At 44.4% G+C, this 20,825-nt stretch overlaps 1 protein-coding gene across 1 annotated transcript in view; it reads right to left on the bottom strand.

The window, feature by feature from the left end:
• PLCH2 (phospholipase C eta 2) overlaps positions 1–20,825 on the bottom strand; it is a 631,566-nt gene that overhangs the window by 279,586 nt on the left and 331,155 nt on the right. The gene's annotated exons all lie outside the window — the stretch shown is intronic.

The raw sequence follows: 20,825 nt of genomic DNA, 5'->3' as shown, positions 1-20,825 counted from the left end.
TACTGTCCTGCATTTGCTGATGTGTTTACAGGCGTATATGGTGATGAGCACATTCCCCAAACCACACAATTACTTTGAAAGTCCGGGAAAGGTGGGTCTTTGTTCTGTCTGACAATTATCAGCCTATTAGAAGCACCGGCAAGTTTTGGAAACCCCCATTTCACTTGAGGGCTCTATGCCACTGTCTTAGCTGAATTCCTAGCAAGTCGTAGCGAAGAGCAATTTAACACTGTGCATCATACTGTTCTGTGTTTCAGCAACATACAACCCAGCTAATACCCGAAGTGTTACTACGCTACCCCCTACTTTTATTTCAGTGTTATATCTACAGAGGTATCCACATTTATTCCTGCAAATAAGCTGTTGAATTCTTTTTGTATACAGTTTGTGTGCTGCAGTGAGTGAAAGGAGTTGCAAGAGGAACACGGAAAGTGTGAAAGGAAAGTGGAGACCTTTTCTGGTTGGCAAACTGTGCTTAACTCGTGTTGTGTTTGCCAGTTCTTGGCCCCAAAACGTATTTCTTAACACCGGTACTTATTTCTGACAGTCCACTATATGGTGGTGTGGCCTATTTATGAGCAGGGCATATCAGCAGCATTTTAATAATTACAAGTAGTTTAAAATAATAATAATAAGAACAACAATAATGTCCAGGCCATTTTTACAGCTTTGGGTGATAGGGTGTAGTCCAACTACATTTGTTGAAGTGTGATGGTGACATTTGACACCACTGACCGGTGCGAGCTGCAGTGGCCTCCTGTGAAATGCCTTGGCCCTTATGTTATTTTTTTTTTTTACAAATTAAGTAATTGTGTTAAAGTCACTGCTACGACGCCTACAGCAGGAGCACAGCATAGCTTTTCAGCAATCAATTAAAATTTGCAATTTGTTTCCTTGGGCACTCCACATGTAATGTAATGTAATGTAAGGTTCACTTATATAGCGCAACTGTCACCCAAAGGGTACAGTCCACATGCACTAAAAGATTACATTCTTTCAACATTTTGTAGTAATTTGGTATCAGTATAAGATGGTGTCCTAAAGGTGCTTTCTTACATCACATTACAAAATATTTCAAGACTTAAAATATCTCAACGATACATATAGATAGGTTATTATGAGTTTACTACACTAAAATTCACATAAATGTGACCTAAACAAGCTCCTGAGATGGATTAAACCTTTCATCTCCAAGGATGATTTTAAATCAGTGGTGCACTCTTTAGAATGGTAATGTACTTCACAGTTATTCCCAAAGTCCACTTGGCTCATTTGAAGTCATTCCTGTCGCTGTCAGTTTTAGGTACCAGAAGGTTTGCCCATATCATCCCAGGGCTGCTCACACTGAAATGGCTTCCATTGACACATGGAGTATATTCAAACAGGCCTGCATGACGAAAAACAAGTTCACATCACCCACTGGTCGTAATTTCACCATCTCTGGCTGCTCCTGCTTTATTCTGAGCTCAGATAACCTCCTAATTTTAACCTTAAACAAGCATTGGCAAAGCCAATAGGTTTCGCCTAGGTAAGAGCTATTGGCTTTGCCAATGTGTTTCAGCTATGTTGTATTCCAGTGTGGCTGATTTTCAGGATGGCTAAAAGTTAGAGGAGAGTTGAGTGTCATAGAGTGGAGTGTTGTAGAGTAGAGTGGAGTGCATAGAGTGGAGTAAACTGGCGTGAAGTGGTGCAGAGTTGAGTAAAGTCACTTGGAGTGGCATAGAGGGATTTGCGTACAGTGGAGTAGATTGTCATAGTGGATTAGCATAGAGTGGGGTACAGTGTCATAGAATAGAGTGTTGTGAAGTGCTGTGGAGGACGTAGAGTGGAGTAGAGTGGAGTAGAGTTTAGCAGATTGGAGTATAGTGGAGGGGCGTGGAGTGCCAGAGAGTGTCATAGAGTGGCGTAGCATAATGTAGAGTGGAGTGGAGAGGTGTACAGTGGAATAAAGTGGCATGGAGTAGCATAGAGGGAGTTGTGTAGAGTGGAGTAGAGTAATGTAGAGTAGTGTGGAGTAGATTGTTGTAGAGTAGAGTGGCGTACAGTGGAGTAGATGGTCATAGTATTGAGTAGCACAGACTGGAGTAGAGTGCAATATAGTAAAGTAGAGTGGCATGTTGTGGAGTGTTGTGTCATAGAAGGTCACAGGGTGGAGGGGCATAAAGTGCTGTACAGTGTTGAGTAAAGTGGAATGGTGTAGAGTGGAGTGGTGTAGTGTGGAGTATGCATGGTGTGGTAGTGCACGGCCATTATAGACAACACATTTTCAATTGAAATTACCATTATATTTGCACAAAGATACAAGTTTTAGTGACAAAACTACACAGCGCTCAAATGATAATGTGTGGAAATGTGTTTACCTAGTGAATTGATTTTTTTAACACATTAAAATATTTGTTTTCACCACATTTCATAATTTAAAAAAAATGTGCTTCATCTGTGCTTTCCTAATTCTGATATATTCTGAAATATCTACACAGTTCATTTAGAGACATTTAAATATTGTTGTGTGCTGGAAAAAGCCTTTCCTTTCACAGAAAGACTGTCACATAAATCCTCCCACTTTGAAGTCAGAGAAAGAAAAGTTAACGGGAAGTAGACAGAGACTGACATTTCACCTCTGTCCTCCAATGCACAGCAAATGTGACAAGATAAGAACAATACTTAAAGTCCTGTTTACAGAAAACGAGCACTCATGGATCGATACAGAAAATAGACTGTGCTCCACAGGAGGAATGAACTGAAGCTCGACAGCCTAAAACAAATAAAGCGAGCAAATAGAAGGCAAGCAAATGTGAGCTACAAAACAGAAAGCCAATGATAAGCAATGGGGGGAATGCATTCCCAGTGAAGCTTTCAGAATGTCACCAAGAAGTTATCAGATCAGACTGCTGTGCTGTCTGATAGGCTTCGACCTAAAAATCAGAATACTCAAACAAGTCTTCTCAGAGAGTTCATCCATGGCAGTGGTTCAGAACCTCCTGACTTCTGTGGACCCTCACTAAATCAGTTCTGACACTTTGGGACCCCCACTGAATCATTATTGGAATCCAGAGACCCTAACTGGGTCGCTATTGGAATGTGGGGATCAGGGTTAATCATTTCTGATGATTTGAACAGCAAGAATTACAGAAACAAGCTTTAATCAAACAAATACATAAATGCAAAAATATTTCACTTAATTTACAAAACAAATGTATAAATAATGAAAATGTCAATTTAAATTGAAAGGTTGGAGCTTTTCTAAATTTAATTGAGCCCACTCATAGACCATACTATATTCTGTTAGACACATTTGCACTCCTCCCACAAATCAATCTGACAATACTAACTTTATTTTTAGCCACCAATTATAAATTCCTTCACATTTACAAAACATTTTAATTTTTTTTTATTTTACATTTTGCTTCTTTATATACACAATATTATCTGTTAATATTATTTAATTCTGTAAGCAATCGTGGACTCCTTGAGAAGATTTTGCGCACCCCCAGGTGACCACGGACCGCAGGTTAAGAACCAGTGATCTATGGTATTGTGTACCTTTCCCCGTAATTACAACTTATTCATCCCATGGAGCTTTCAAAATAAAGCGGAAATGCCTTCTTTAGCACCAACACCAATTCCTCCTTCAATCAAAGTTGGTCTAATGTTATGTCTGATGCCCTTAACCTTCCACCTGTGACAGTGCCTACTACCAATGTCCTTCTTCCTTAGTTTTAATGGCCACAGTACGTATGTATATTTTCAGAATATCTTACAAAGGTTTTTGACCAAGTGTGTCCCCTACTTACTTTCCCTATGTTTTATCTGTTGTATTTTTAAAACTTAAAAAAAGAAAAATGCTGTCACAGTTCACCTACGTGTCTATGCAAAGTGTTCTGCTACATTTTTTTTACCTGGAATGTACTATATAAAACTGCAAACAGAAAAATATCTAAATGAATAACGTCGTCTTTTGCAAATATTGTATACTTGTAAATCAAGCTATTAGTACATGTAGTACACACGCTTATGCAAAGGACTTTTTAATAGGCTTCTAGTCATTAGTGTACATTATCCTGTGCAAAGTAAAGTAGATGAAAAGTTCTTGAATTAGGGAAAAGTGATACAGAACAATGTCCACATTCCCAACCTGTTTATACAAAAATGCCACAATTTCCTGCAGGCGCTACATATTTAGCTTTTGCAAGTAAACATCTCCTGAGGTGTGGCGATATCGAGTTTCAGGTAGCAACAAATGTAGTTTAAGAAAAGGAAACAACCTTACTAACAAGTCAGCTGCACATCAATGGAAGGCGAAGGACGGGTCAGCCAATCGAATGGCTTCCACGCGCTCATTAAGAGCTTTTGTTGATTTGCTTTGATCGTATAGTATCTAAAAAGGACATAAAGGAGATGCATATTGTGTATACCTGTGGGTTGGAGGAATCTTCGAGCGACCGGTGCTTTCAATGTTAATGTTAATGTTAGCTACATTTGTAAAGCGTAACTGCTACCTGAAGGTGTCCTGGCGCTGAGGTGAGGTCCTACCCGTGGATTGCATAAGTGAATGATACTGGTTAATTGTTAAAGAGCCAGGTTTTTAGGGCCTTCCTGAAGGCCAACAGATTAGTCATGCTTCTTAGATGTAGAGGAAGCGTATTCCACACCTTGGCTGCATTGGTAGTGAAACCTCTACCCCCCACCATTTAGCTTTTTTTTATTCGTTTTGTTTGGCATCTGATGAACGGAGTGTTCTTTTTCATATATACCAGCGGAGTTGTTGCCTTAGATATTTAGGCCCAGATCCCTGCAGGGCCTTGAACACCAGGCAAAGGGCCTTTAATTGGGTGCGCTTTTTGACTGGTAACCAATGGAGTTTTTTTATAGGTGTGGAGATAGGTGCGTTCTTAGGGATACCTGTAAGGAGTCTAGCCGCTGCATTCTGCAGCATCTGCAATTTTTGCATGGAGCCTTCTTGCAACTTGAGGTATAGACCATTGCAATAGTCCAGCCTGGACAATACCAGGGCTGAAACTACTATTTGGTGTGCGTTTTAGGAAGTAGGGGCATTATTTTTCTACAGGTTCTGAGAATGAGTGAGGTGGTTGATGTCACTGCGTTGATCTGGTCTTTAAAGATTAAAGTGTCATCGATCCAAATTCCCAGGTTCTTCACCTTCATGTGGGGGGTGGTAGTGGGCCAAGGGCAGACGGCCAGCAGTTTGGGGTCGAAAAGAAGGGGTTGCTGCCAAAAAATACCACCTCCGTTTTGCTGGAGTTGAGCTTTGGGCAGTTCCGTGCCATCCAATCACTCACTGTATACATACAGTTCTGAAGCCTGGAAGCAATGTCACCTTGTTGAACGGGTCGAATATTGACCACAATTTGGGTGTCATCAGCGTACGATGTGAGATTAAACCCAAAAGACTCAATAAACGGGCCTAGCGAGGAAACATAAATGTTGAAAAGTGTGGGGCTCAGAGAGGATCCCTGAGGAACTCCACGGCATAGGGAAAAAGCTTCAGCCTCAAAATTATCTAGTTTGACCATTTGAGTTCTATCTGAAAGAAAGGATTTAAGGAGTGCTTGTGCCGTTTGTTTAACACCTATCTCTTCCAAACGGTCCACCAGCAGGGTGTGGTGGACCGTATCAAATGCCGCCGAGAGGTCCAGCATAATCAGGGCAGCACTTCCTCCTTGATCAAGAATGGCTCTGATCTCTTACGTGGTTTTGATGAGTGCCGTTTCCGTACTATGCTCCTCTCTAAACACGTATTGGGTGGGGTCTAGTGTCTCGGAACAGATGAGAAATTGGTTGAGCTGGGCATTCATGTTTTTCTCAATAATCTTCGCTGGAAGGGGCAATCTAGAGATGGGTCTAAAATTGTTTGAATCCTTGGCGTCTAAGTTGGGTTTCTTTAAAAGTGGAAGGATGGATGCCTATTTCCAATCCTTTGGGAAGTATCCTTCCTTGCCTGCCACTGTCATAGCCGCGAGTTTTACAGTTTTGTTAGGGCAAGGATCGTAAGGGGATCCTGACTTCACCTCAATAAGGATTTTATAGATGTCTTCATCTGTGAGGGGATTGAATTTTTTTTAATCCATGTTGTTTTTAGAGTCTTTTGTTACAGTGGTGGGTGCGGAAGATAAGTTGCTGTTTGACATGTTTGAGAAGGCTGAGAAAATGGCATTAACTTTATCAAAAAAGAACTTTGCTATGTTGTTACACAGGTCTTGACTTGGGGGGGTGGGTGGAGTGTCGGGATGAGCTAGGGATTTGACAATTTTAAACCGAATTTTAGGCTGGTTTTTCGCCTCCTGATTTATTTTTTGTGAAGTATTTTTGTTTAGTACTGTGTAGTAGCTGTCTATACTGGGCTAGACCCTGTTTATATACTTTTTTCTTTTCTTCATTGTATTCCTTCCTCCAGCACCTTTCCTGATGCTTGCACACCAACTTTTGGTCCTTGAGTTCTTGAGAGTACCAGGGAGCTGAAGGGCGCTGCCTGAGAATGTGTACCTTTTTCACGGGGACTAACTTGTTTCCTGCTTTTGTTAGCCAATTGGTATAGCAATTAGTTGCCTGGTCAAGGTTTGTAGGGAGCGGGAAATTGTTAGAAGCAAGGAATTTATTTAGATCTTCAGCCTCAATGTTTTTCCATGCCCTTGTTTCGAGGTATATTTTGGAGGGTTTGGGGTCTGAGAGGCGGGATGAGGTGAGTTTGAAAAGAACAGCCGAGTGGTCGGACCATGTACGGGAGCGAAGGCCTGTAAAAGATATCTGAGGGTTGTTAGAGAAGATGCCATCCAGGGTATGCCCTGCATGATGCGTGGGTCCTGTGAAAGCTGTTCTAGATTGCCTGATGACATAAGATCTAGCAAAGTGGCTATAGCTAGATCCGAGGTTGATTCAAAATGGAAATTTAAATCACCTAGGATGGTATATGCAGTAGAGTTTAGTCCTATTTCTAATAGTGTGCCAGCTTGCTCAATGAACCGATTCCTCTGCCCAGGGGGTCTGTAGATAAGTGAGCCTCTAAAAGATTTGTGGTGAGAGAGGTATATACAGAAATCTAACGCTTCACATTCCTCATTTTTCAATGGATGAAAGGATGAAGTGATGTAGTTATGAAGTATCACTGCTAGCCCACCACCTCTTTTGAGTGGTCTATTAAGCGAGAAGCAAAGATAATCAGAAGGTGTAGCTTTCACTAAGTCTGGGCCTGAGGCGTCATCGGTCCAGGTCTCTGTGACGAAGGCGATCATTATCCCCTCGTCTTCTAGAAAGGAGGCACATTCTGTGCTGTGCTTAACCAGGGATCTTGCGTTAATAAGGGTGCAATTCCACGCATTATTTGGGGTGATTTTACAGCTACTAATCTGTTTTTCCCTGTAAGCAGCCACAGGTTGATCAATAATCTTTGGTAAAGAGATATTACAACCAGTCATATCATTCTGGTTTGGTAGGGTTTGCCGTCAAGAAGAAGTTTGTGGCAGTTTTGGGCCACCTTGGACCCTTTAAGGGCTATTAGCTTGGCGCTCGAGTAGGTGAAAGAGTTAGTATTCCCTGGTGTGATTTGAGCAGGGGGGCTGGCGTTGAGCGCGGAGCTGGCGCGGACGGACGCAGATAGGCTTGCCTTTGGTGCGCCAGCGGTGCGCCCACTGCGCGCGTCCGCTGCTCGCCCGCGACTGCATCTGATTAAGTCCTTTCAACCTAATGCTCGCATTTTACCAGGAGTTTTACAACAATTAGGATAGTGTTGTGGGTTAGGATGAATGCGTGGTGTGGGAAATGTTGTAAAATTGGTAATCACTAGTGATGGCTAAGTGAATTATGAGGCAAGTTGAAGGCCGGGAAGAAATGTGGGCACCCTGCTGCTTTCGGAAGGTGGGCCTCCGTTTCGGCTATAGGGGCCTTATTAGCAAAAACTCTGTCTTAGGGCCTCATTACGATGTCGGTGGGAAGCATTCCCACCGACTCCCCATGGGCCCCAACCAGAGGCTGCCGAGTGAAGGAGGGGCCTGCTAGTGGCCCCCCAAGTCAGTTTCCGACAGCCTTTTTGTGTCAGATAGACCATGTCAGAAAGGCTTTTGGACTCCGACATCGTAATCGGTCGGTCGGAAAAGCTGTCCATTGAGCTGCACGAGTCGGCTCCGTCAGACTCGGATTTGCCGGTCGGAACAGAGTCGGAATGACTGAAAGATATCCTTCTATTGTAATCAGTCATTCGGAATTGTTTTTGAATCAGTGGAAACATGGGTACCGACACGGGTTAGGAACATCCCAATGCCATTCGGAGCCGTTTGGACCGACATCATAATAGGCCCCTTAGTGCCCATGAGACCATGCCAGTGAGCAGAAATTCATTTTGGAAGAAGATTATGAAGTTGGCCAGTCACATGACATCTTATGTTTAAAGTATGTTGAGGAATAGTTGAGTGGTGTGTGCATATTTAACGATATGGCACTAAGGGGACACAGACTGAACAGAATGATGGGTTGATAAATAATCTTTGAATGTTGAAATTGGCATCTAATACCATTGTTTCTTATTTTTAGTCACATTGCCGTTTCTGTCCAAACATACCGTGTTGTGAACATTCCTTCTTTAAGGAAATAAAAAGTACAAACCTTTTATTTTCCTACAGCATAATAGCTTACAAATCTATTGCTATTTGCTCATTTTTCTTATGCCATTTTATATATTATGTACTGTGCAAAACAATATAAAGTGCACTCTTTCAACACAAATATTTCATTTATTTATGTGTGATTGTCGTTCAACACTGCACGTGTGTGCCTTTTTTATGTGGTACAAATGGCAGATATGACTATTACTCAATTTACGGTACTTAATCTACTAACCTCTGACGGACAGAAGGATGAATCTAGGATGAATCTGCCTCGCCAGGTTTCTAGGGAGATCCAGGACATAATTTCTTCTTAGTGGAGAACGTTCAGCTCACTGAGCAATCCTGTTGACTAGCAATATATGCACCACATACCACTATACTAGCTCTAGTAGTGCTGTTGCCAACCTGCTTAAACCACCCATTGATGCTTTAGCAGTTACTTCCACCAGTTGTCTTCCCTTTTCTTCCCAGTTCCCTTGGTATTTTGTCCGGAAGGGAGGGTGTGAGGGGAGGAGGGAAGGCAATGCTATGCCAGGCACGCGGAGGCACACTTTTATCAACTTTCAATTAATTTTGAGCAACACTCTAATTAGATTATTCTGGGATAAAACGAAATAATTATGACGAGGATAATGAACGTGATATCTGTGGCAGCACTGGAATTCATGCTTATTACTCACTTTGAAATAATGTATTTTATGCTTGTATTCAGTAATTGAGAATACTAGCGCAAAGCGTGAGGCCAGTCGTTTGCAAAATAATTCTGCACGGATAAGACTCAAACAGATAACTGCTCCTGATTTATGCAATATATAACGGCATTGAACAGTTAACCATAAGGATTACATAAGGAGAGGCGAATATGAAGGTTTCATCAAGATATATGTTGTTTAAAAAAGTATAGCTTTTACTCCTTTTTAGGTCTGGCAGTAGCCAAGACCTTTTGATTTTCCTAAAATGATATGTTTAATATACTTACCGTTAGATGAGTTTAGGCTGGCATCTTCGCCCATTGGTGCACTATTGTGTCAGTCACACACCATACAGGATGTGGTAGTGGGTCAACCCCCTTCAGCCATTGGCTAACATCACCATAAGTGAAAAGATTCTGCCTGTTCTCAAGGTGCACCTCCATACAAAATTAAGTTCCCTTTAGTTTCAGGGACTATTATGGCAATGCATGCTTTTTGACGCAAAAAATAGTTTTTGCTTCAAGCCATTTTTTTTTCATTATTGATGAGCTTCCCTAACAATAAAGTTTTGCAAAGGCAACAACAAAATAAAACATGCATCAACAAAGCCAAAATGCTGATAGCCAATGCCAGACCTACTGGTTTGCCAGTGCTTGTTTGACAAAGACTCCATTGGGGTAAACTGTGAACAATCAACAACAATTGTTTGCCTAGACACCAAATAGTGCCAAAAGACTATCAAAATGGGGAACTCTGCCCTATTATGGTTTCATTTGAGAGGGAAGTAGGTCATCCGCTCATCAATGTTTCAGAGACAGACACCCAACAGTTTGGTATCATCCGGGTCTTTCCCCAGATACAATTAAATATCATCAGCACACTGTGGATACAGACCTGGGGCCTGATGCAGAGACCACTTTGCAAACCCCAGTGTGAATGCAGAATCTGAACTTTTAATGTACAGATAATGTGCATTAAAAATTGCAATTCAAGCGCTGTAATCGTTTGCCAATTGCAATGGAAAGGAGATGTTAAATGGTCTTTCCTCCACCCGTGTGAATCGCAATGGAATTCACAAATACTTTGTGACTGTTTTTGTGGTTGCATAAGCATGGTTTGGTTAAAGCCTGCTTACGGCAGGCACTGATTCACTAAGTGTAAGATCGGTGGCGGCTCCTCTGTAAAGGCAGAGGAGAGGACTGGTCAGTCAATCACAGAAAAATAAAATGAGAATAAAACCATAACATAATTGACTTTTTCTGTGACTGGCTCTGGCTGGAATGCTTGTGTATGGCGGGGTGTGGCTGGACCATGAAAGGGAGGAGTGGTGGGCATCTAGAAGTCTGCAGGTAAGTTTACAGACATGCGCACTTCTATTTCTCCAATCCAGTTGAGTTCACAGCCGGGTTGGAGAAAAGCTGCAGGCTCTCAGGCACTATCTGAGTGGCAGACCAGGCCACTCAGACCAATCCTGCGGCTGCTCTCATAGCATGAGAGCAGCGTCTGGATTGGGTGGGGAGCCTGTGCTTTCCAGTGACTGTGGGAGAGAAGCACTGAGGCGGCCGTCGGCGTTGGCGGCAGGAACAGGTAAGTTTTTTAAAATTATTTTTTTCCCCGCATTCCTTGTCCCCCCATCCCCTACTTGCGTTTTGGGGCTGCCGTCACAGTGTAATATATCAAGATTGGGCGGCTTTCACTCTGCTTGAGCAGGTATCAAATATCAGGAGGTGCAGGAAAAGATGATGACACAATTGCGATGTATCACTGTTTATGGCATTGTGGCTCCTGTCCCTTGAATACAGGCACAGTGTGAATATGAATGCTTAGATAGAGGTCACATAATCCCATGCAAACCTACACCCAAACATGCACTACTTTTCACAATGAATGGCAATCCAGTTGCAGCCTCATTACTATTAATGAGGGGGCAGATAGCATTTTTTTGCACACAGAAAAATAGGCCCACTCAAAACCTCCGTCATACTGGTATAATCCTGCTTAATTTTGGAAATTTCATATTATGCTTGTTATGTAAAATTCCCATGACTACACTATTATACCAAGTCACAAAATGACATGCTGTTTGTGGGAAAAAGTTAGCACGAGCACACTGGAATTATGCAAATGCCCAGAACTAAAGTGGCTGCTGTTTGCAGCAGTTGTATTAATTTATTTATTTTTTAGCTTTTTTAGTGGAAAATATGTGCATTTTGCTTTAAAGATTAGCGCCAAATGCCGAATCTGCATAATTATTTGCATTTTACAGAAATTTTGCATAGTAACACAAAAGTAAATTACGCAAACCTCTAAAAAAATATTTATACCAGACAGAGGGCTTTGAGTATCCCTTGCACCACCAACATAGCAGTGTCTGGTCGCACAGCAAAGCAAACGTTCTGTTGCCACCTCCCTCTTTTATGCAAGCTGTCCTGGTCTGCTGTAGCCTTTGTCAGCAGTTACATCTTTTTATTGGGAGTAACAACTAAACAGAAGTGAATTTAAAAAACACAATATTATCCCTTTAAATATCACAACCGGTCTAAAGCTAATGCTTTGTTTCTGACGTTGGCAAAATGCAAAAGCTGCAATGCATTCCCCTGTGAGACACAAATAAAGAAATGCATCTACCATAACAATTTTCTCCAATGTATTTCTTTCTCAAGCCTAAAACGTCAAACGAGATTACAGGTTTCAGAGTCTAGCAGAGTTCAATTTCCCGCCTAAATTAAATTTCTTGAAAACGATTGTTGTAGACAGCCAAAAATTGACTGGGCACTCTACCTGGTATTAAGTTAAAAAAATAAAGAAGAGAGTCCATTATGTATATTGAGTATCAGTGAGTTTGGGAAATGGACCTAAACTTTTCTCATCCCTTTGACAATAACATGGAATAAACTATTAACACCTTCGCTGCGCTGAACGTTCCGCGCTGGTACAGAACGTTCTATTGCGCAGGCGGGTCCGGAACGTTCAGCAGACGTGCGCAGCACTACCAAGGTAGTGCACGCGACGTCCGCTGAACGTGCGCCGCACTTAAGGGGTTAATTGTTAATGCAGACGGCTGCAAGTGTGACGCTACCAGGAATTTGTAGCTGGGCTCAAGAAAACCCTTGAATGGAACAACAGTACGGTCAAATGTAAGAACCTTCCTAATTTCCTCTTCATTTCTTGTTTTTGATATTCACATAACTGTGGTACCAACACGTTATGTCACCAGGCTTCACAGTGTGACAGACGGAGTCCCAAATTTCCCACAACTCATTTACAAGGTCACAATTTCTACTCCTTCTGCTGAAAGTAATACCTATGCAACCTAACAATACCTAATATCCTCTTAACTCCTGCATTAATCCCACCAACCAGTGCTTGAGCTCACCTTCCCTTCACTCAATTAACCACTATTGCTTGGGTCAACCACAAAAATCTGAAACGACTGCATGGAATGGTTTGCTTTGAGCACACAAGACTAATCCCAATAACAAACAGTAACCAATAACACTGAACTAACCATTAACCTTGGGTTCCAGAGCAGCGTGTTGCCCGGTGTAAAGTGCTTAAACGCCTTGTCAGGGGTAGTAAGCACTATATAAATACAATTACAATTACATACACAAGTGTCAGAATGCACCTCCATGCAGCTCACTCTCGCCCACTTGCTATAATACCAGTTTGGGAAGAAACAGGAATGTGTGCCCATATGTGTTGCTGCCAAACGCACTATTAGTGTTGTTGACTCCAGGGACAAATCCACCGGGTCAAACTCAGTAGAATTTGAATGCGCAATCTGTCTAGTTCGGCATTATCATGCAGAAATTGGTGTAGTAAACCACATTGTTGCCCCTGTCGCTCAAAGCCCCACACACATTTTGGGTTTATAAAGCCCCTGCGGATTATGAGCTCTTAGTGGGTGAAGATGACCCAGGCGACGGTGAAAAGAATACTCTGCAAGAAACCGCCGCATTTTCGGATGGTGAACCCTGCAAAGGACAATTCCTCCTCTTATGTTCCAAAGGCCACGTCTGGTGCCAGAGGTGCACATTTGCAAATACACTATGGGACCAATGCCCTAAGGAAAGAGCACAGTGATTTGTGACACTGTCAGATTGTGTGATGCAGTCTAGTGGTTGGGGGGGTGGAGTGAAAGGGAGGAACAGGAACGGGAGGAGTCAAGGGGACAGGAACTAAGGCAGTTAGGGTAGGGACGAGGAACAGAACAGTTGTGGAGAATAAAGCTCTCTAAAAATAATACTAGTGTCGGTCTAATTAATGAGCGCCAACACTACAGCTGGCGACGAGGGTGGGATGGTAGTGCTCTGTGAGCGCATTACCCCTGGAGCGGTATCCGATCCCAGTGTGAGGGCACAAGTGAGTAAAAGTTGCCGACTCGACGACAGTGCCCTGTCTCCTTTTCTGTTCCTGAAATTGCAGGCCGTGAGCGGGAAGAGCTCTGGCAGCGCGTCCCTGGCCGAGGCTCCGACCTGGAAAAGTCGTGGTGAGCGTGGCCCGTGAGAAGCGCTGAAGTCTGGGTGCCAACCCCAGTCGTGAGGAGAGTCGGGAGAAGACTCGTGGAAGACACCGAGGACGGGAGCCCACCCCGGTCCTACCTGTGTCGAGCGAAGGCTCGCCAGCATCGAGGCGCAGTGGTCCTGGCCTGCGTGAGCATCCTGCTGCCAGCCGGTGGTTCGGTGAGTGAACGTCGGCCTGGAAATCATCAGAAAGTCAAATCTCGGCGGGAACGAGATTTTCCCTACGACGGCCATCTTGAAGTCAGGCAGTCTGCTCCAATCCCCTGTCAGGGATCCAGAGCGGCCATTTTGAGGTCAGGCGAGCCGAGTTTAGCAACAAGCATTGGCGAATATAGGAAACAAGCATTGGCAAACATAAGGAAACAAGCATTGGCAAACGTAAGGAAACACACACGGGCAAACACAAGTGGAAAGGCCACAAGAAGGAAACAAACATTGGCAAGAGAAAGTTGCAGTGACGCAACAAGCACATGCAAATGCAAGAAGCAGTCTAAGAAAACAAGCAAAGACAACTACAAGAGAGAAACAAGCACAGGCAACTGCAACAGAAGGCTGAGCAACAAGCAGTGGCAGACACAAAAGTCACAGTAACACAACAAGCACTGGCCAGTGCAAAGAGCTACGGTAAATAAACATTGGCAAGCGCGAATCCACAGCAGCATAACAAGCATTGGCAAATGCAAGAGACGAAGGCCACAGCAAACACAACAAGCCGTGACCAATGCAAGACCTGAACCAAAACAAGTTAAGGCAAGAGACGAAACAAATACGCAAGCACAAGCAAATGCAAGAAGTGCAACAAAATGAGCATAAGCCACTGCAAGATACGAGTAAAGTACCAATAAACACAACAAGCACTGGCAAGGGCAAGAGATAAACTGAAAACAAGCACAAGCAAGCATATGCTTCAAGTATAAACAAGCCCGAGCAAATGCAAGCCTCGACGTAAACAAGCACAAGTCCACACAAGTCTCGAATGAAACTAACACAAGTAAATTGCGAATCCAGAACGCCACAAGCATGAGCCAATACAGACCTAAACATACCAAGCACAGACAAATACAAGTCCCGAAGTCAGTGAGCACAAGCAAGTGCACATCATGAATGCACCAAGCGAATACAGACCCTAAACGTAACAAACGCGAGCAAAGGCAAGTACCGAAGTAAACTTTCAGCACCACGCGAAGATAAATGGTCAACAGTAAGAAGAGCTAAGAAAGCAAATGGTCCAGAAGCATGAGTAAACAAATATCAAGGAAGCCTTTTCTCATCATTGAAGCCACTGGATGACCAGTGCTAGGCTGAAGAGAAACGCAAGAACGAGATGTCAGTGGCATCACGTGTCATCGCGGAAGAGCTCCAAATTACCTGCAGCTAGCAGGCCACCCTAACGAAAGTGGGAAGTTGCTGAGCCACTGTCATAATAGCACATTCCACCATCATGTCGGTGAGAAAAGAAACACACAAGTCCAATCCCTGCATTGAAGTACCACCCCCAGTGACACAGACTGACATGCAGAGTTTGGGTCCCAAATGGAACCGGTGGCTGGAATCACTGGACGATTTTCTTGACGCAATCGGTGAACGAAGAGATGGAAAATGTCTGACACTACTCCTCCAGCTGGTGGGTCATGAGGGCCGACGCTTAATCAGAACATTCCCTGACAAGGACACAGAGACCTATGAAAGACTCCAAGAGAAGCTACGCGCCTATTTCAACGCACAAGCAGACGTGGATCATGATCGCATTACCTTCAACACAGCACGGCAGGAACCAGGAGAACCATTGCCAAACTTCATCACCCGTTTGAAAAGTCTGGTACAATGCTGCCATTTCAACACATTTACAAATGAGGAAGCAGTTCGGCTCCGGATAATCGAAGGCTGTTCAAGTTCCAGCACAAAGCGCAAGATCCTTCGAGGGCACTGGTTGCTAAAGGAAATCATCAAGAAGGCCGAAGTGGGAGTGCGGGTCAAAGCAAGAGACATGTCAAAAGAATTGCACCCGAATGCAAGACACAAAGATACCAGGAAATCGACATCTCTCATGTCTGGGAACAAAGCCCAAGAAACAAACAAAACCAGAAAGAGGGAGGGTGAAGGCAGACCAGAGATAAGACAGAGGGAGAGAAAAAGTAACATGGAATACTCCGAGTCATCAATACAAAAGACCGGGACAACCCAGGATTGTGACAGTCTCACTGACACAACCTCAAGGAGGTATTCAACCTCGAGGAGTCATTCAAAGTATAGCACAAACTATTCTGAAGAGGATGAATCGTCAAGTGGGACAGATGGACAAGACGGCAGCCTGCCCAACAAGCGGGCAAGAAAGACAAACCACAGAAGATGGGACCAATCCTGTCAACACTGGAAATCGGCACACGAACACCCCCGGGCTTCCGAGGAAGCATCAAGCAGTGGGACACATCACCCTACTGTACGGATGTCAGGACACCAAACAAACGAGAAGAAGAAGCAAACCACATAAGACAGAGTGATTCACTCAGACACCGGAGAGGCGAAGACAAACGCACTCATGACATCCGAGACAATGAGGAAACTGAGAGGAGGCCATTATCATCATACGAGAGAGGCAGAGATGAAGCACCTTGGGATCAAACACAAGAAATAAACATGTGGTTATCAAACAACCTCTCCAGTGAGATGACACCGAAGCCACTTCGAGAAAGGTACCCAGAGAAATAGCCCAAAGAAACCTCCGACGCTAGGAGCAGCCCGTCACGGCCTTCCTGTTTCAGAAATCTATCATTTGAGACACATCCGTAGGAACGGTCTCAAAGGAAATCAACAAAAGACTACTCTGATTCAGAAAGCACGTCTGCTCGATCCCTTGAGTCGACCGAGTCATGGTCCCGACAACGGCCATGGCGTCAACCACCCGAACGCACCATAGAACCAAAGGACATCCTTCCTGTCAAGAGTAACATGTCCCACACCAATGTCTCTGAATACTCAATCACTCCACAAGACAACCTGTCATGTCAGTCGCAGGTATGTCAAGACATAGATCATACACCGTCACCCCTGAAGGGGTCCGCGAGGCTGACTCAAAGGACCTACAAAAGAAAACAGAGATAGTGGACATTAGTCACTGGATGGGAAGGGATCAGCCAGTCACTCCGCAAGGAAAGCCGGACGTGTCAATATAGATAGATCATCATCGGATGAGAGAGAAACATGCCTATGCACAGATAGTCCAAGAGTTCACCAGACAACCCGAGGCAGCGAATGAGTTCCCAAACCAAACCAAGACAATCTCTTCAGATAGTACCTTACCGTCTGGTCTACGTGACTGAACAGGAGGGCAGTGTTGCCCTCGACCGGACAAAACAAAAAGAAGTAAAAGTAGATGCGGGTGCTCGGAAGAGAACCAGAACATTATCCACTCATGAAAGAGATCGAGCGTCAATAGAACAAGAGCCACAAAGTAAAACAGACGGCCACTGCCGAGCTGAGCCAACAGCAGTCATACAACAAGAAGGAACCATGATAACTGCGGAACTTGAGAATAAGCAGTTCACACGCAATGGCTTGCATTCTCAAAGGTGCACTCCCGCAGTCAAGGATGCCTTTGTTAACACAACGGAAAGATCGACCAAAGCCAGGCCCACCACTGATTCAACACTACTGATGTTTGAAGAACAGGCCGTCCGCCGACCTGTGTGGCTGATTGAAGAATTACGAACACTGTGGAAATTAAGTTCATTTTGTTAAGAAAGGGGGAGATGTCAGATTGTGTGATGCAGTCTAGTGGTTGGGGGGTGGAGTGAAAGGGAGGAACAGGAACGGGAGGAGTCAATGGGACAGGAACTAAGGCATTAAGGGTAGGGACGAGGAACAGAACAGTTGTGGAGAATAAAGCTCTCTAAAAATAATACTAGTGTCGGTCTAATTAATGAGCGCCGACACTACAGACACAACATTGCTCCCCCACCAACTATGGAAGGCAAGACAATAACGCATCCATCAAATCGCCCCACACCTCTGGCCTTTAGTATTCAAACTTTATGTTCCTAGATGGTGCCTAAGGTCCTATAATCAGGCTCCGCTGGTCCATTGTAAATTCACAAGACAAAGATGGATGGTAGGCGTTGGCTAGTAATTAGGGTAAGATGATGGAATGATCTCGGACCGGTGTTAGGATAGGCCTTGTGTGTAGAGAAATGTAATACAAGTTTTAAAGCACTTTTGTTCTAGTCTTGTCCTGCTAACGCCTCAGATTTGAGCTTGTGCCCGGATACTTTTAGGTTTGGTGCCCTGCAAACTAACATGACTTGACATATGGAAAGCCAAGCATGAGTTAGTGAGTTGAAGTAACAAAGAGCAAAAGACAGTTGGTCGTGGCTGCGCTCAATCACAGCAAATAAGACTTCAGACTTTACTTTGATTAGGGTGCGAATTGATCCCAGCCTCACTCCATACATGGGCCAGGCACCTGATGAGTCGATTGAGGGGCTGCAAATTGTTTCCAGAGTCATTTGTTTCCATCAGACTGGTGATAGCCCGGCTTTCTCATAGTCCAGTGAGCACTCCGGCTCCTCATATATTTGGTTTCCCCATAGAGTGGTCACTAAAGGATCACACTCTCGGCCATCTGCGAAGGCTAGGTCTAAAACGACTTCTTAAAAATGTCCCCAGGTTTCAATCTTTAATGAGTGCCCGACCTTCTACTTACAGGTTGGGTTGGAGGCTGTCCTCTATTTGTTTCCCATTCAATGGTCTTTCATCGAAAGGCTTCCACTTTTTCAAGAGCCCGCATCTGGAATGATCAAAGAAGGTGCCAGTTGCTGAATTTTTCATACCTGAAATGGTGGGCTCGAGTGCGTCTTCAGCTAGGATGGCAGTCTATGACTGAGCAGTTTTTAAAGTTTTGGTATGATGTCGCTTGTCAAGGCGGTGGTGGTTAGGAGTTCCACTTTGGGGTATTTTGAGTTCTCACCCTTGTTGACCCGTGGTTGTTTTCCATTTGTGTGCAGCACTAGTTGGTTCTCAAATAATAATATGCCTTGGCTACGGTTTGTTGGGCTGGAGTTTTGGTGGTTGCTTCTAGCATTTAATCTAGAAACACGGATTTGGTTAGGGGAGTTCCACTACCAAAATCACATGTTCTTCTAGGCCTCCATTTCTGCCATTTGGTGGCCCTGTCGCGGTGTCAGGACAAGCAGTCGTCTAGGTTGTTTCTTCCCAGCAGGTACTTTACATTAAAACTAATGCTTCGGCGTGTCCACTATTCAGTACAAGACAGGGGGAGTGTACAATGCTTGTAAGAGTGACGTCAGCTGTCTTATACAGCTAGAATGAATATCCATAGATATAAGTTTGAAAGTGCTTGCTACCTCAGTATATTAAGGCTGGCTTTTTATCTGTATCTCTTACGGGTCTCCATTAGCATTAATCTGGCTTAAGTTTTTGAGCACTTTGTGCCACTCTTGTGCTTTTTAATCAAGATCAAACCCACAACACTGAGACTAGGATCAACCAGGAGCTTAGTGTGTTGTGTCTTGTAGCGCAGTTTGGTTTTCAAAATTAACCCTCTTTAGTAGCTGACAAATCCACTTGATGTACTTCTTCATGACGCCCCCATGGCTGCGTGGTGGAGGCTAAATTTCCAAAAAAGAACTGGCAGTTGCGGCCTTTTGTACCATCTTTCCTACCCTTCCCCCAGAGCGCCTGCAGTCTTTGGGTATTGGCGACCTGGCCTTAAAATTACTGACAGGACACAGATGGATATTTTAGGGAAATGACAAATCTGACCCTTTTTCCTTACCGTGTGGGGTCACACATTATTCAACTTGTACATCCGACCGCTGGCTATTATAATCCGCTCCTATGGTCTGTAGGTTGTCGTATGCTGATGACACACAGGTCATTGTATTCATCTCTAAAGCCATGGAAGCCACAGCATCCAACTTCAGCAACTGCATGTGGGAGGCGGCCACATAGATGAGCAAGAACTGCCTAAAGATGAACTGAGAAAAAGTAGGGGAGTTACTGTTTGGAACTCATGCATCAGTATGGAACCACAACTGGGGGCCCAACAGACTCGGGGCACTGTCCATCCTACCAATTCAGCCAAAAATGTTGGAGTGATCCTGGATGTTGACCTCTCTTTGGATCTTCAGGTCAATTGTACAATGTTGTCCTGCTTCTGGATCATTAGAACCAGGCGAAAACTCTTCCTTTTCATTTCTTCCCATGCGTGGAAGCAGGTGGCCCTGGCACTCTTTTGTTGACCTCTGAGGCGGAAAGCCGGAGGACTGTATTTTGCTCTGTGTTTTAAAACTTACTTGTCACTTGCACTGCTTTTAAAAACCTACTCACTTGTTTCAGAAGCGCTTGCCTAACGCGCCGAGCAGCCCTCCTGACACCCCCTGACACAGCGGAACGTAGCGCTGATACAGGGAAACCCCTCAAACCGCCATCGCGGCTCAAAGGCGTAGACACGCCCACAACGAGGCCACGCCCACGTCCCACTCCTTAAATGTGTCGGCCATACCAGCGCTGCGGACGAGCGCAGCGGGAGCGCCGTTTGCGCGCTAAGGCAAGCCCGTCTGCGCCCGTCCGCGCACGGCTGGGCTCAGGGCCAGAACCCATGCCGGACCCAGCTTCCCCTAGGGTAAGCTACTCGCGTCGGGACCTCCTCAGTCTCAGACCCACCAATGATAGCTCATGTAACTATGTCCATGATCTCGACGGACCATTTACCAGCTGCACTCTCTGCTGCCCAGTTCAGCTACAACTCCACAGTCGACCCGCCATTCCTTCGGCTCTTAAACTGGCCACTCTGAACTGTCGCTCACTCCCTATGCACGCACTGTTCATTAATCACCTAATAGAAGACCACGAGATCGACATTTTGTTCCTCTATGAAACATGGCTTACCGACCACTCGGACTCAGACGTTGTTCTAGCCCTCCCTCCGGGCTTCCTTATCCAGTCCCAACCTCGTCCTTCAGGCAGAGGAG

The sequence above is a fragment of the Lissotriton helveticus genome, chromosome 5_1, assembly GCF_964261635.1.
Source record: "Lissotriton helveticus chromosome 5_1, aLisHel1.1, whole genome shotgun sequence".
In the NCBI taxonomy this organism is placed as follows: Eukaryota; Metazoa; Chordata; class Amphibia; order Caudata; family Salamandridae; genus Lissotriton; species Lissotriton helveticus.
Note: the sequence above shows the minus strand (reverse complement) of the source record. Positions and strands in the feature narration are given on the sequence as shown.